This window comes from Rhinatrema bivittatum, chromosome 7 (genome assembly GCF_901001135.1).
Source record: "Rhinatrema bivittatum chromosome 7, aRhiBiv1.1, whole genome shotgun sequence".
NCBI lineage: Eukaryota > Metazoa > Chordata > Amphibia > Gymnophiona > Rhinatrematidae > Rhinatrema > Rhinatrema bivittatum.
The window spans coordinates 51393919-51408416 of record NC_042621.1 but is presented as its reverse complement, the minus strand read 5'-3'; the positions used below and the strand labels follow the sequence as shown (position 1 = coordinate 51408416).

The 14498-nt window shown below is 41.0% G+C and overlaps 1 protein-coding gene across 3 annotated transcripts in view; it reads left to right on the top strand.

Moving 5' to 3' along the window:
- LOC115095109 (transcription initiation factor TFIID subunit 4-like) overlaps nucleotides 1-14498 on the top strand; it is a 654045-nt gene that overhangs the window by 97472 nt on the left and 542075 nt on the right. The window lies entirely within an intron of this gene.

Here is a 14498-nt window from a genome sequence, read left to right as displayed (position 1 = left end):
CCACCGTGGGCGTGGTCATCTGCCACTGGCCCAAGGATCCACCCACAAATATCACAAATAATAACAGAAGGGGAGTCATCCTTGGAAGGGGAAAGAATCTTCTGTCATCCTTTTATTTCATAAGGGCAAACTTGCCTTTCTTATCTCTCAGGTGGTTTCATCCCTCTGTATGCTGGACACTGAAATAGTCTGTGATTTTCTGACTCAGGAAAAAAGATTTATTTGCAGTTTTTATATTCCGCCTAATACAGCACTACTGTTTATTTATTCACTTTTATATACCGATATTTGTGAAAGCTTCATATCGATTTGCATCACAAATCAAATTAAAATCCAGTAATGTGTAACATATTCAATTAATATACAATCTTTAAAAGAAAACATTTAAAACATTATAAAATAAGATTATAGTAGTTCATTAAATAATGATTTTAAATTTTAGCAACAAAGTAATTCCAACTGCCCTTAAAAATAATGCATAGGATAATAGTACAGTAAATTAAAACTGAAGTTAAAATAAAACATAAAATTAAAATAAAATGTAAAATAAAAATAAAAACAAGGGGACCAGCCTGACTATGAGAATGCCTGTTCGAATAGCCATGTCTTAAGTTTCTTCTTAAAAGAATGAGGATGTGACTTGAGTCTTATGTCCAAAGGCAATGTGTTCCATATTTTGGGGCCTGCTAAGGCGAGGGCTCTATCTCGGACAGTATTTAAATGTGCTAATTTTGGGGATGGTATGGATAATAATGCTTTGCCTGAAGATCGTAAGTTTTGCTGAGGAGTATGAATATGAAGAGCGGCGTTCAGCCATTCAATTTTTTCCCCGTATATTGTTTTATGTATTAGGGTCAAACATTTAAAATGAATTCTGTAGTGGATGGGGAGCCAATGGAGGTCTTTCAGAACCGGGGTAATGTGATCGTGTTTTTTGCTGCTGGTTAAAAGCCGAGCTGCGGCATTTTGTAGAAGTTGTAGAGGGCAAATCGAAGAAGCAGTGAGGCTTAATTGCAGAGCATTACAATAATCTAATTTGGAAAATAGAAGAGCCTGAAGAACTGTTAGGAAATCATTGTTTGTAATTTGCAAAATCCCTCTTTTACTATGGTTTTTATGGACTTCTTAAAATTAAATTTGCTATCTAAAATGATGCCTAAATCTCTTACTTCGTGAATAATTGTATGGGTGTTTTGTATTGATTTTTTTTTTTTAAATTTATGGTTTATTAAGTTTTCAAGACAAAGTTACAATCATCTGAACAAAGATAAGCTGAAGAATAATACAATCCAAACAAAACTGCCCCCAGAATTCCCATTTCCCCCCCCACCCACCTCCCCCCTTGAAAGAGTCTCTTACAAACATATCAGCAAAACATAAGTTAATAAATCTTAAATAATATAGGCAAAATATAAACAAGTCATGTCAGTCATACAAGATAACGAAATCCTGTCACTCAGCTTCAATATGAAAATCATCGTCTTAGTGTCCACTCTCCCACTTTCGTATAAGGACAAATCACTGATGGGTCAGAACAGCATTACAACTGGGAATTGTAAATGATGAATGGTTCCCATATTTTCATAAAGGAAGATACTCTATTATATTTAATGGCTGTCAAGGAAGCTAGCCGGTAGTAAGAATGCAATCGAACCCGCACCTTCGCAACCTTGGGTATATGGTCCGTTTTCCAATGGAGGGCCACCAAGTTGCGAGCAGTTATAAACTCCTGCGTGCAAAACTTCTGTCGGTGTATGCTAACAGTGTCCGGGAAGACATTCAATAGCGCCATAGTGGCTGAGGGTGAGAGATCAACCCCCAGAAGCTGGCTAAGCCAATGAAAAACAGATTCCCAAAAATTCACGATACTGGGACAGTTCCACCATATATGCATATAGGTACCGCGGGCTCTGCAATTACGCCAACATGCCTCCTCAACTTGAGGATAGAACCGGTGAATTTTGTCAGGGGTGAGGTACCATCTATATATCATTTTGTAACAGTTTTCTTGTAGTTTAGTGGATATCGAACAGCTCCTGGCAGTACGCAAGATTGCTCCCCAGGTGCGGGTCCAGATCAAATTCCCACTGCGTTACAAAGGCGCAGCGGCCTATTCCCTGGTTAAAAAATAATTGATATATTTTAGATATTGAGCCTTTAATTGTGTCACTATTTACACAGTAAGACTCCAGCAGTGATCTACCAGGAGGGACTGTGACCGTTGTATAGAGAGTATAAAGTGGACAACCTGTGCGTATGCCAGAATATCTGGGTGCTGGAGATTATAGGTAATATACAACTTAGCTAGAGATAGAACGTCTCCCTGTGATAGTAGTTGTCCGACAGTGGTGATTCCCCTTGCCCGCCACTGCGTCAGAAACTGAGATTGATACCCAGTGGGAAATTGCACGTTATTAAAGAGAGAGGTCTGATAGAAATATTTGTGATCTCCCACCAGTTGTTTACTATTTTGCTGCCAGATTCGCAATGTGACCTCCAAAGACCAAGGTATCCTCTGCGCTGGGCGCCAAGTATTGTGCGGTTGCCATGGCATTGCTGTAATGGCCATGGGACCGACTATATGTTGTTCAATTTGCACCCACTGTTTGGGAAACTTATGCCTATTAATATCTACCAAGGCTCTCAATTGAGACACAGTGTAATACCACACCATATTTGGCACTCTGTGACCACCCTGCAGTTTAGGCAAATATAAGATAGCATGTGAAAGCCTGGGAGGTCGCCGTCTCCAAATAAAATCAAAGACCCTTTTCTGCCAGCTGCGGAGAATTGGTGATGGAATATAGACAGGCAGTGAAGAGAAGAGATATAAAAATTTTGGCAGTATCGTCATCTTAGTTATTGTAATCCTGCCAAGCCAAGAGAAAGCTCCACTATTCCACCTACTCATATCCGTAAACACTTTATCTAGTAAGGGTTGATCATTGAGGTGGTATAAATCCGATAGCTTAGCAGAGATCAAGTACCCCCAGGTATTTGATATATGATTTAGCCCATTTAAATGGTAATTGCCCTTTAATAGTGTGTACTTCAGCTGGATTCAAAGTAATATTGAGCAGTTCGGACTTCTCCAGGTTGACCTTTAGGCCCGATACTGCACTGAACCCATTTAATTCCTGCATCAACCCCTGCAGGGAGCGGAGAGGGTCCATCAGTATTAACAAAATATCATCCGCAAAAAGCGATAATTTATACTGAGCGGTCCCCATCGTTACCCCTTTAATATCTTGGGAAGCACGAATTCTCGTCGTGAGGTGTTCTAAGTAAAGGGCAAACAATAGTGGGGAAAGGGGACATCCTTGTCGGGTACCTCTACCAATATCGAAGACCTGACCGTACCCGTTGTTCACCTTAACCCTAGCTTTAGGATGATCATAAAGTTTCTGAACCCATTGGAGAAAATAGGGCCCAAAGGACATTTTTTTGCATTGTGAAAAATAGGAACGGCCAGTGGACCAGGTCAAACGCTTTCTCAGCGTCTATAGAAAGCAAAACTGCTGGTTCCTTTTCTTGATGGACCCACCACATTAGATCGAGCACTTTACGGATATTATCTGCTGCCATGCGATGCGGCACAAATCCGACTTGATCCGTATGCACCAATTGGGGAAGATGCTTAAGTCGAAGTGCCAGGATCCTAGCCAGTATTTTGAGGTCTACATTAATAAGGGAGATTGGTCTGTAAGAACCACACTGTGTGGGATCCCTCCCCGGCTTAGCCAAGACCGTTATACCTGCCACATTCGCTTGGGGACCTATCCTTCTGTCCTCCCGAAGGCTGTTGAAAAAGTGAGCCAGGGGCGCGGCTAGAGTCCTTGTACATTTTTTGTAATATGAACCCGAGATACTGTCGAGGCCTGGAGCCTTGCCCGGTTTCAGGGTTTTAATAACGAAAAGGACTTCCCCCTCCGTAATAGGGGTATCCAAATTTTGTTGCTGTGCAGACGATAGGCTCGTAAGGTGAATGTCCTGCAGGTAATCCACTATGTCTGACTGATTAACGGAGGTGTCAGCACTATATAGCTGTTGATAGAAGCTAGAAAATACCTTTCGAATGTCAGAGGAGGCTGTTAGTAGATCACCCTTAACAGTCTTAATTTTGGGGATAGTGTTTTGGGATGCCTGGACCTTTAATTGCCATGCGAATAGGCGTCCTGCTTTGTCTCCCCCCTCAAAATAGGCTTGTTTAGTGGTTTCCAGTGCGTGCAGAATTTGGGCATTATCTAATTTATGCAAGTCAGATTTCAGAGCTAATAATTTCTGATAACATCGTGATGATTGAGTTCTCATGTGTTCCTGAGAAAGCCCCTTTATTCTAGTTAATAGCTCCATCCTAGATTGTTGTCACATCTGCTTACGCTTGACTGCTGTAGAAATAAGCAGGCCTCTAGCTACGGCCTTTGAACACTCCCAGAGCGTGCTGGCTGTAGTAGTGGGGCTATTATTTAGCTCAAAGTATTCCTGCAATTGGGAATCAAGCTCATTAGTAAAGGGTACATCCTGCAACAGGGACTCATTCAGCTTCCAGAAGCGGGTGCCTAAGTCTTCATTATTCATATCCACATCTACACTAATGGGTGCGTGGTCAGACCAGGTTATCACATCAATTTCCACGCCACAGACACGATTACCCAGTAATTTGTCTACTAAAAAATAATCAATATGGGAGTAAATGTTATGTGGCACGGAGTAAAACGTGTACGAGCGGGACCTGGGAAACCGATTCCTCCAAATATCTAATAGATTCCAATCCTGCATGAGACCCTTCAATTGTGATCTAGTTTTAGATGAGAGGTGAGAATGCATTGTAGAGTTATGTAATTCTGGGCGAGGGGTAGTATTAAAATCGCTCCTATAACTATGGAGCCCTGTGCATGATTAAGCAAAAGGGTATGCACCTCCTGCAGAAAGGGCCCTTGATTTCGATTTGGGGTATAGAGGGAGAGCAAGGTGTACACCTGATTGGCTATGCGTATCTTAAGTAGCGAAAATCTTCCAGCAGGATCAGCAATATGAGACACAAATTCATAAACCAATTGGGCTGAAATCAAGATTCCGGTGCCCGTGTATTTATCCTGCCTGGTGCTAGCAGCCATGTATACATATGGATAATCCCTGTTAGCCAATAAGTGAGCATATCTGCTCTTTAAATGGGTCTCTTGAACATAGACTATATCTGCCTTTTGATGGAGGCGTTCTTTTCTGAAAAGGAAGCGTTTCCTATGAGAATTCAATCCTTTAACATTAAAGGAGACAATTTTAACCATGGTTATAATAAAAAAGGAATTTCTCTAGTATGAAACGCCTCCATCGTGACTTCCCATAATAGCTAAATTGAAAGAGAGAGCAAAACACATCAGACAGAGAGAATGAGGCCAAGAGAGAGTGACATGTATGAAAGACCTTACAAATATAAGAAAAAGAGGACTCCATCATGATCATAGGCCAAACCAAAAAAGATTCGCCCAACCCTCCAGGTGAATCCAGGCCTTGGGGGTAAAGGTTTACAGCGTGGCAGGCCAAGAGCTGTCTCCCCCCCCTCCCCCCATCAGAAAGATAAACAGAAAACTTATAAGAGGCAACAATCTGTTAACATCATAACTGATAAATGGCTCAAACGGTCCTCTGCATCAGTGCAAAAACTGCAGGCGTGTTGTAGACCCCAAAAATGTCCTGGTAAAACAGATACCACAAGTGTTCAACAGGAACATAACTCCAGCAAGTATACAGCCAATTCTCCAGCTGCATAAACTATATAGTTCAGCCCTCATCAGAAGCTGCACTCCCTAGCTGGCTGTGTTGTCGTCGCAGTCGTCCGCACCCCGCTCCCGGGTGCCGCCATCGCGGAGTCGCGTCAGTAGGTTTCCGCAGAGCTGGAGTCGAGGCCGCAGCAAATTTGATGGTAAGGCCTGCGTCGGAGAAAGCTTGCGCCGCATCAGCGAGGGACTTGATTTGATAAGTAATGCCCTGGTGCTGAAAAAGCAGGGCAAACGGAAAGGCCCAACGATACCGGATGTCGGCATTCCTTACGGCTATGGTGACCTCACTCAGTTGATATCTCTTCTGCAAAGTAACGGGCGCCAGGTCGTTATAAATGGCGAGGTCAAGATCCTGCTTTATCCATCGTGGGTTAGCTCGGGCAAATCCGATGACTTCCTCTTTCATTTTAAAATTAAGAAATTTTATAATGATATCACGTGGCTTATTGTCCCGCCTAGGCCCCAGAGCACAATGAGCCCGTTCCAGGTCAACCACAGGCAGGACCTGGGCCGATTCAGAGGGGGTCCTATACGCGGCGATAAGGTTGGTACATATAGCTGTTGCTGTGGACATACAATCGGCATACTTCTCTGTTTCAGGGATGCCCCGTATGCGAAGATTGGAGCAACGCGAGCGGTTCTCCAAATCTTCAAGCTTATCCGCCATTGTCTCATTATCAGTGGTAAATTGCTTACTTTGCATAGTGATTGAGTCCAAGATGGCGCTCTGGTTGTCAGCCTGGACATCCAGGTCGTCCACGCGGTGGCCCAAAGTGTTTAAGTCCTCTTTGACTTCCGTGATGCACACCATGAGCTCTGCTTTGTGTGTTTTAAGGTCGGTCCTTAATTCAAGGAACCAGTTTCTGATTTCTGCTCGCGTCGGTATGTCCGGGTGGAGCGCTCCTGGTAATAAGTTTGCAGAGATGCCCGGCATGGCTTCGGGTTCGGCTGGCTCTGTTGCCGCTCCACGAGGCGAAGCGGCCTGCGAGTCCTCATCCGGTGGTAAGTTGTTTGCAATTTTACTGAACGCAAATTGCTTTAAGTCCGTGGTTCTTTTACGTATAGCCATCCCAGGGGGTCTCTTCGCTTTTCGCCTGAAATTATGAAGAGCAAAGTTTGGTTAAATAGCAAAAAAATTGCCTCTGAAGAGGGTGAGAGGGAGCAGAAGATTTATGCGGCCATCTTGCAGCGCTGCTCTCTAGCGCCCCCCGTTTTGTATTGATTTTATTTCTGATGTTATCTTATCTTAACTTTGTTTCAGATCAATAAGATTTCTGTTTTGGAGTAGTTTAGAGATAAAAACATCTGTGTGAGTAATTGTTGAATGGATTTAAAGTATATTTTCCAGAGTTTCAAAGTGTTTTCAATGGAACCATTTATTGGAAGTAGAATCTGCACATCATCTGCATAGTTAAAATGTACAAGTCCTAGGCTGGCCAAGAATTTACAGAGTGGGGACATGTAAATATTGAAGTGGATGAGCCCTGGGGAACTCCGAAACTAAGATTAATTATATCAGATTCGATTGAGCCTAGTTTAACTTTATATGCTCTGTTAGAAAGATAAGATTTAAACCATGAGAGTTTAGTGTCTGCTGTGCCAATTTCTTCAAGTCTGTTTATCATTAAGTCATGACTGATAGCATCAAAAGCTGATGATATGTCTAGTAAAATCAGCAGATATGATTTCCCATTATCTAGGCCTCTTAATACGATGTCAGAAAGCGAAACAAGTAATGTTTCTGTGTTAAAGCAGATTACAACAAAAACATTCTATAATAAAATAACCTGAGCTGTAACCAAAAGCTTACTGAAATAAAACTCCATTCAGTTCCTTACAAACATTTTTACAATCACCAGAAGTACGTACAGCACAAGGTAATGCATTCCACAATGTAATGCCAATCAATGAGAAAGCATGCTGATGTCTCACTAAAAGGTGTGCTGCTTTGAGCGAAGGAATTTTTAACAATTGATTGGAGGAATGCAAAAACCATCTTGCTGTGTAACTCACTAATAAGTCAGACAAATACTGAGGAGCATGGTGATGAATACATTTAAAAACATAAGTTAGATCCTTAAACTCAAGCTTCTGAGCTACTGTCAGCCACTGTGGTCTCTAGAGGAGCAACCGACAACCAGTTGGGATTGTGCAATCTGAAGCAGTTGAAGGGTCTTCAATAGAGGTTGAAATATAGGCTTGGACTACTGTACAAAAAAATCACTAATAGCTAATACATATATTACTTGTCATAATTTAAAAAATGCGGACTTTAGGACTGCCTGTAACCAAGGTTTTAATAGCCAAAATAGTGAGTGAAGTGCAGTTTATTCTCTCCTAGGGAGCCTCTGGAGCTTGAGATTATATTTAACTTCTGGTTTCCATGGTAGTTACTTTAGATTTCATTCCGTCGGCCAGGGCTCATATGCAACCTTTTCAGTCCTCATTTTTGTCTCTCTGGTCTCTGCAATCACAGATTTGTCTTTCACATCTGTGAGGGAGAGCCTATCTTGTTGGGCAGTTCCCTTGAATCTTTCAAAAGTAATGAGCCTGGTGTCACCCATAAAGGCCATAGTCATTTCAGATGCAAGCTTTTTGGGCGGGGGAGCCCACTGCTGGAATCATGTGTGGTCGAAAGAGAAAGCCTCCTGTTTTAGAAACAGACTGGAAACCAATGCTATCAGATTAGCTCTGATACATTTTCGTCCCTTGGTGAAGCGGTGGCTTATATAAACAGGCAAGGTGGGCACCTGAAGTCCAATGGTGGCCAGCAAAGCAAGCCTGCTGCTCTAATGGGTGGAATAGAATCTCCTGAAAATTTCAGCCATTCATATTGTGGGAGTGAATAACATTCAGGCCGATTTTCTCAACAGAAATATGTTGCATCCTGGGGAGTTGGAATTCAGCCGAGAAGCCTTTCAGAAAATAGTAGATTGGTGAGTCCTTCCTTATATGGATCTGATGGCAGCTTGTGAGAACTCCAAGTTCTCACAAGCTGCCACAAGCTGCCGCAAGCTGCCACAAGCTGCCGACTCCCTCCAGCAAGTTAGTTGCTGGAGGGAGTCGGGCTCAAGCGGGATTGATTTCCAGATGTATCCCTGACTGGGGAACAAAGATTTTTACGGTTTCCTCCCTGGCCTTTGATTGGCCACATCTGCTTTTTGGGGCAGGGAATTATTGGTCATCTGACACCAGCTCCAGGAGGATGTCTACCCAGTTAGAAGATTTAATGGTTGTTGACAATCCCTTGAAGCAGGCAATGGAACATTGCCGAAACACCAGAGTTGGGACTCTCTTCCACTGCTTCATTATATCTATTTGATTTTGGACATCAGTTTTCAGAGGGACTTCTTCAATAGGAAAAAGATAAGTGTTTCATGAGTATTGAAATAACCAATTTATTTGGATAGACTTTTTGGTTTAAATTTAAATTTGTAAAACATTTTTCTCAAAAAGGTTTTGCACGGGTGTAAGATAATGACTTGGTTGCCTAGTTGCTGTGAACTTTGACAGCGAAAGCATAGCACCAGTTTATTATGAAGTTTGTATATGGCACTCAACAGTTTTTTGTATGTGATATTTTAAGTGTAGGAGTACAGTTTGCAGCATTTTGCTGTTTCAGTTCTTTCTCTGATAGAGAGGACCTTGAGAAGAATAGAGGATCATTCTAGTGGCTCTGAATTGCTTGAGAAGGCCATGGTATGCGGATCTGGTAAGGTTACAGTTCGGTCCTTTCCTTTGGTTCCTTCGGATTCAAGGCCTATTAATTCAAGGGCCAATCCTCATGGATGATTTGTCTCCATTCTATGTTATGGCCTAGAACTTGAAAGGTCACATTAGTGCAGAAAGGGATATCCTCCTGTTGAATTCCATTTCTTTGGTTTATGTTCGAGTTTGACGCTTGTTTCAAGATTGCTGCAAAGACTTGTTAATTTCTCCCCGACGAGTGGGTATTTCCTTCATATCAGCCTTCCTATAGCAAGGTCTAGACAAGTGGTTAGCTCTTAATTCTCTGAAGGTTCCGGCGGCTGCTATTTTCTATTGCAGACATCAAATCCGGGGAGTGTCGATTGTCTTCCTTCTGTAGGGACTAACCAATCACTCTAAAAAGGAGTGTGTGTAACAGGAAATCAAACTGAGTGCAGGCCAAGCAACATGAAATGGAAGTCGAGTACCATGTGGTAGCTCTTGCAGTTTTGAAATGGATGCTAAACTGCACCTGGGAAGAAATTGCTATTGCTGGATAAACTGAACATTCCTGTATAATTGCCTGTACTGCCAGGCATAGTCTTGCTGAGTTCTCTGGCCATGAAGAACTGAATAACCAGATATATTCCAGCAGGATGTCATCCCCCTGAAATCTGTGAAAACTCACCAGTTAGGTCAGAAACAGCTTCTAAAATCCATTAATCTTATGCCCGAGGGATTGAGGTAATGTCCAATCAAAATATTGATTCCTGCATCCTCGTTATTTGCGTGAAGGACAAATAAGCTAAGAAGAAAATCTTAAAAAGAAATGGAAATAAAGAGCTTGAACTTTCTGCACAGCTCTGCTCTGCTCACTTTTCCCCTCTTCCTGCTTGTTGCTTACATGTGTTTTTGGAGACCAGATTAATATACATTCCTGCCTCTGGTCTGCTACACTTACACAGCACTTTTTAAGTGCCCCGAGATTGCTGCCCTGGCCCCTGGGACTGTGGTCATTTGTTAGCTGGGGTTAGAGTTGGTGGCTCCTGCGAGCCAGGGGAGACCACTGACCAGACCCTTTGAGAAGGACCACCTGGACTGCAGGAGAGAGCGAGGGAGCCTGAGGCATCTCTGGCACTCCTGATGTACGTAAGATTGGCTGGTTTACTACTTTTACACTGGATATTTAGTTTCCATATACATATCTTGCAATGCAAGTTGAGATTTAGGATGTACTCTTTTATCTACCTCAAGAAAAAGTATTCGATTTTCTGAACTCTCATTAATTTAATTCAGTTCTTATCTCATGTTTAAACAATTTAGATTACCTGTTTTAAGTTTTATTTTGTGATTATGTACATCGCTTTGAAAGATTTTATTGTAAACACTGGCAGGTGATTAACAGATTTTATAAATAAATAAAATAAACATGTACAATAATATTACTTACCCTTTTTGGGGTAAAGCATGTGTGTTCTCCTTTCAGGGCCTTGGCTCCTCAATGTGATCTTAATCTAGTGCTCAGGGTTCCCCTTTCAGACCATTTAAGTAGGTTTACCTTAAAGATCTCTCATTGAAGACGGTTTTTCTGATGGCCATTTGTTCTGCCAGAGTTACAGTCTCTGTCTTGCAGAGATCCTTATTTATTGTTTTCTACAGAGCTGGTCTCTTTTTGGCTGGTGCCGTTCTTTTAAGCTAAAGCTGCTTGCTTGTTTATTTATTTATTTTTATTTATTTATTTTAAAATGTATAGTCCACCTATTTACATTTCTAGGCAGAGTACAATTTACATGCATAATACAGTAAAACACAAAGAACTTAAGCTGAAACAATGTATATGTTTTTTCATCTCAGACGATTTTTGTTTTTCTCAGATGAAGCTTGCTATAGTAAAGGTAGGTCTATGTTTTTTGGATGTGGTATTTGAAGATCACCAGTAGATTGTTTCTTTTTGGGGACCATTATAAAGGAGAGGCAGGCTCCAAGTCTTCGTTGGCCAGATGAATTAAGGAGGCAATTTCCATAGCTTATCTTCTGACGGGTTGGTAGGTTCCAATGCCCTTGGAAGCTCAGAATTTCTATTGGGCTGAGACTGCAGCTCTTACTCCAAAGGAAATTTGCATGGTGGACATTTGGTTTTCCTTATATTCCTTTTCTATACACCATAGGTTGGATGTGCATGTCAAGGAGGATGCGGCCTTTTGGGCAGGTGTTTTCAGGGCAGCCCTGGCTTCTTCCCACCCATGTTAGTATAGGCTTAGGTACGTCCCACACATCTGGACAGCTCTAGCAGGATGATAAGGAAACAGAAATTTGGTCTTACCTGTTAATTTTCCTCAAATCCTCCTTGAACTTTCCTTGAATCCTGCTAGACCAGTCTATGATCCTGCCAGGAAGTCAGTGGTGGTGCTGTTCTCTATTTTTTTCTTTTCTTTTTACAGATCTTAGATTTTGCAGATGTTCTGTCTCATCCTGTGGGGAGAACCTAAGTACTATCTTAATTACTTCTTTGTCCGTTGTGGTTCCTTTTGTCCCAGGTTGAGATTGGAAGAGGAGGATATATATCTTGGAAGAGTTGTGAGATATTTCTTTTCAGAATTTGAACCTTATCATCTGATCCTCATATTTCTTTAAAAGAAGGGCTCACTGTCTGTCTGTTTTCTTCCACTCCAAATATACTGTATTTTCAGTTTTCTAGTAAGTCAGGATGAATACACCAAGAGGAAAAGAGATAACTTTTGCAAAAAAAAAATCCAACCAAACCTTTACTTAGAGAGCAGAAAATATTGGAAATGAAAGTTAACAATAAATAAATAAAGACATTTTGGTATGTTCCTTTCTCTGAAAAAAGAGACTGGAGCTTTTCACGACAATATTATAGAGAAGATTATCTTTCTTAAGGTTTAAAAACTCTTGAAAGCTATCAAACAAAAATAAAGGATTTTGTTCAGATATTAGGTAGATTCTAATCCTTACCCAAGTAAAAGAGGATTGATATCAAGATGTGGCTACAGTGACAGATTGCCTTACAGATTCCACCTCCATGTAGCCACCTGTAAATGGGTAGGAGAGAGAGAAAAAAAGGCTAACCTAACATCCTTACTACATTTTATGTTTGCTTCTCAGTGTCTGTCTGTCTTCAGTCTCTGTCTATTGTCCAGATTGAAAAGCTCCACAGAGCAGGGACTACTTTTTCTGTATGTCTGTACAGTGCAGCATACACCTTGTAGTGTTATATAAATGTTTTGTAGTTGTAGTAGTATTAGTACCGTATATTGGAATGCATGTATAGGCCTAAGCTTCCTTTTAGAGATCTGTTCTGCACATTGAGTGTTCTTGAAGAAAATATCAAACACACAGGTCTTGTAGGCACCGTAGTGAATGTAGGGCTTAAAGCTGCATTAAGCAAACCACTATATCTGTTCCCTTAACACAATTGCTTAAAAGCAATTTACATTCTTATAATAACAAATAATTATCCCCCGTTCACCATGATGAATACATAGCTTAATTTTTTTCCTCAATCAATTAAGATTTTTACTATTGAAATCCTATTAGGTTGCAATAACTTTTATTAGACCAGACTAATCAAAAGATGTAGTATGTGAGCTTTTCACAATGCCTTCATAGCCTACTGACAAATTTATGCACGTTTGCTTGTTTTATGGGAGTGTTTGCTTCGGAAGATAATAAATCGCAATCAGCACTCCGCATTCCTAATCCTTCTGCTTTTTATAATAAAGGCATTGCAGATTACCTAATACTTACCTCTGTTTATCCTGTTTATTACCCAAAGCTGAAATTGTTCAGTCAGATCTGTCATATTCCATCCGTTGTTTAGAACTGCATGATAAATCTTTAGTGCAGTCTTAAAATTATATGGGCTTAAGTTTCATCTCAACTGCCACAGCTTTATGATTTGACATGGTTATGGTGCTTTTCAATAGCCTATATATTTGATATATTTATTTCTTCCAATGGCGATAGATCATTAAAGATTGTGGACATTAAATGATGCTGGGTTTTATTGCATGCCATCCCTGAATACTGTTGCCGAATGAAACATTATAGGGGAGTTACAATCACTTTAGTCAAAAACCTCCCCCCCCAAAAAAAAATTGAAGATGTTTTTCTTCCTGGACTGGGTCCTGTGTTTTCCACTTTTCCCCTGTTCAATGATGCCTTACAAGTTTTCTCTTGTATTGCAAAATTCTTGAATGAGGCCAATAAAGAATCATTGTACTTGCCATCTCATCATGGTTTAGAACAAGTGATGAAGTATAATGAATTGCGTTCCTTTTTACGTTGCTCATCTGTCTGTCCCTCTTCCTCCTGTGGTGTATATGCTGAGCATATATATATATATATATATATCATCATCGCTTAAAAACTGATACGCTAGATCTGAGCTGCCCACATCTCTCCAGTTTAGCTCTATTCCTTTCTGGTGGGGTCCTGACTCTTGAGGATGATCATTGCAGCCTGACTGTTGTAATAACTTCTTTGTCTTTGCTACAACAGTATAAGAAAAAAACCTATTTATATTCTGTGTCTTGATCTCATCACATATTCTCTTACTGTTTTGTCGTCTTCCTTCCCCATCCACCCCTGTTAAAATTCATTATCGATTCAGGGTTCTTGTAGGGTCATTTTGGACAGTGCATAATTCATTATTTCTTTTTCATGCAGCTAGGGAAAGTGGAGATGAATAAAACTGAGTGTAAATGAGATGATCTGAACACTAATTTCACACATTGATTTTGCAACATATTTATTGTATTGCCATTTAGGCTGTGCATGTATATATTACTCCTGGGGGACTTCTACACAAACAGTGCAGAATTCCTTTCATGCCAGGAATTTTAACATTTCACGTAGAATTTGGAGAGAGGCCTGGTGGGCCATGAGCAGAGCCCATCCCGCTTCTGACTGAGGATCGAAGAAGTTTGATGGGCTGTGAGCAGAGGATCCAAGAATTTTGGTGGACTATGAGCGGAACCCATTCTGTTCATGGCAGAAGATCCAAGAGGC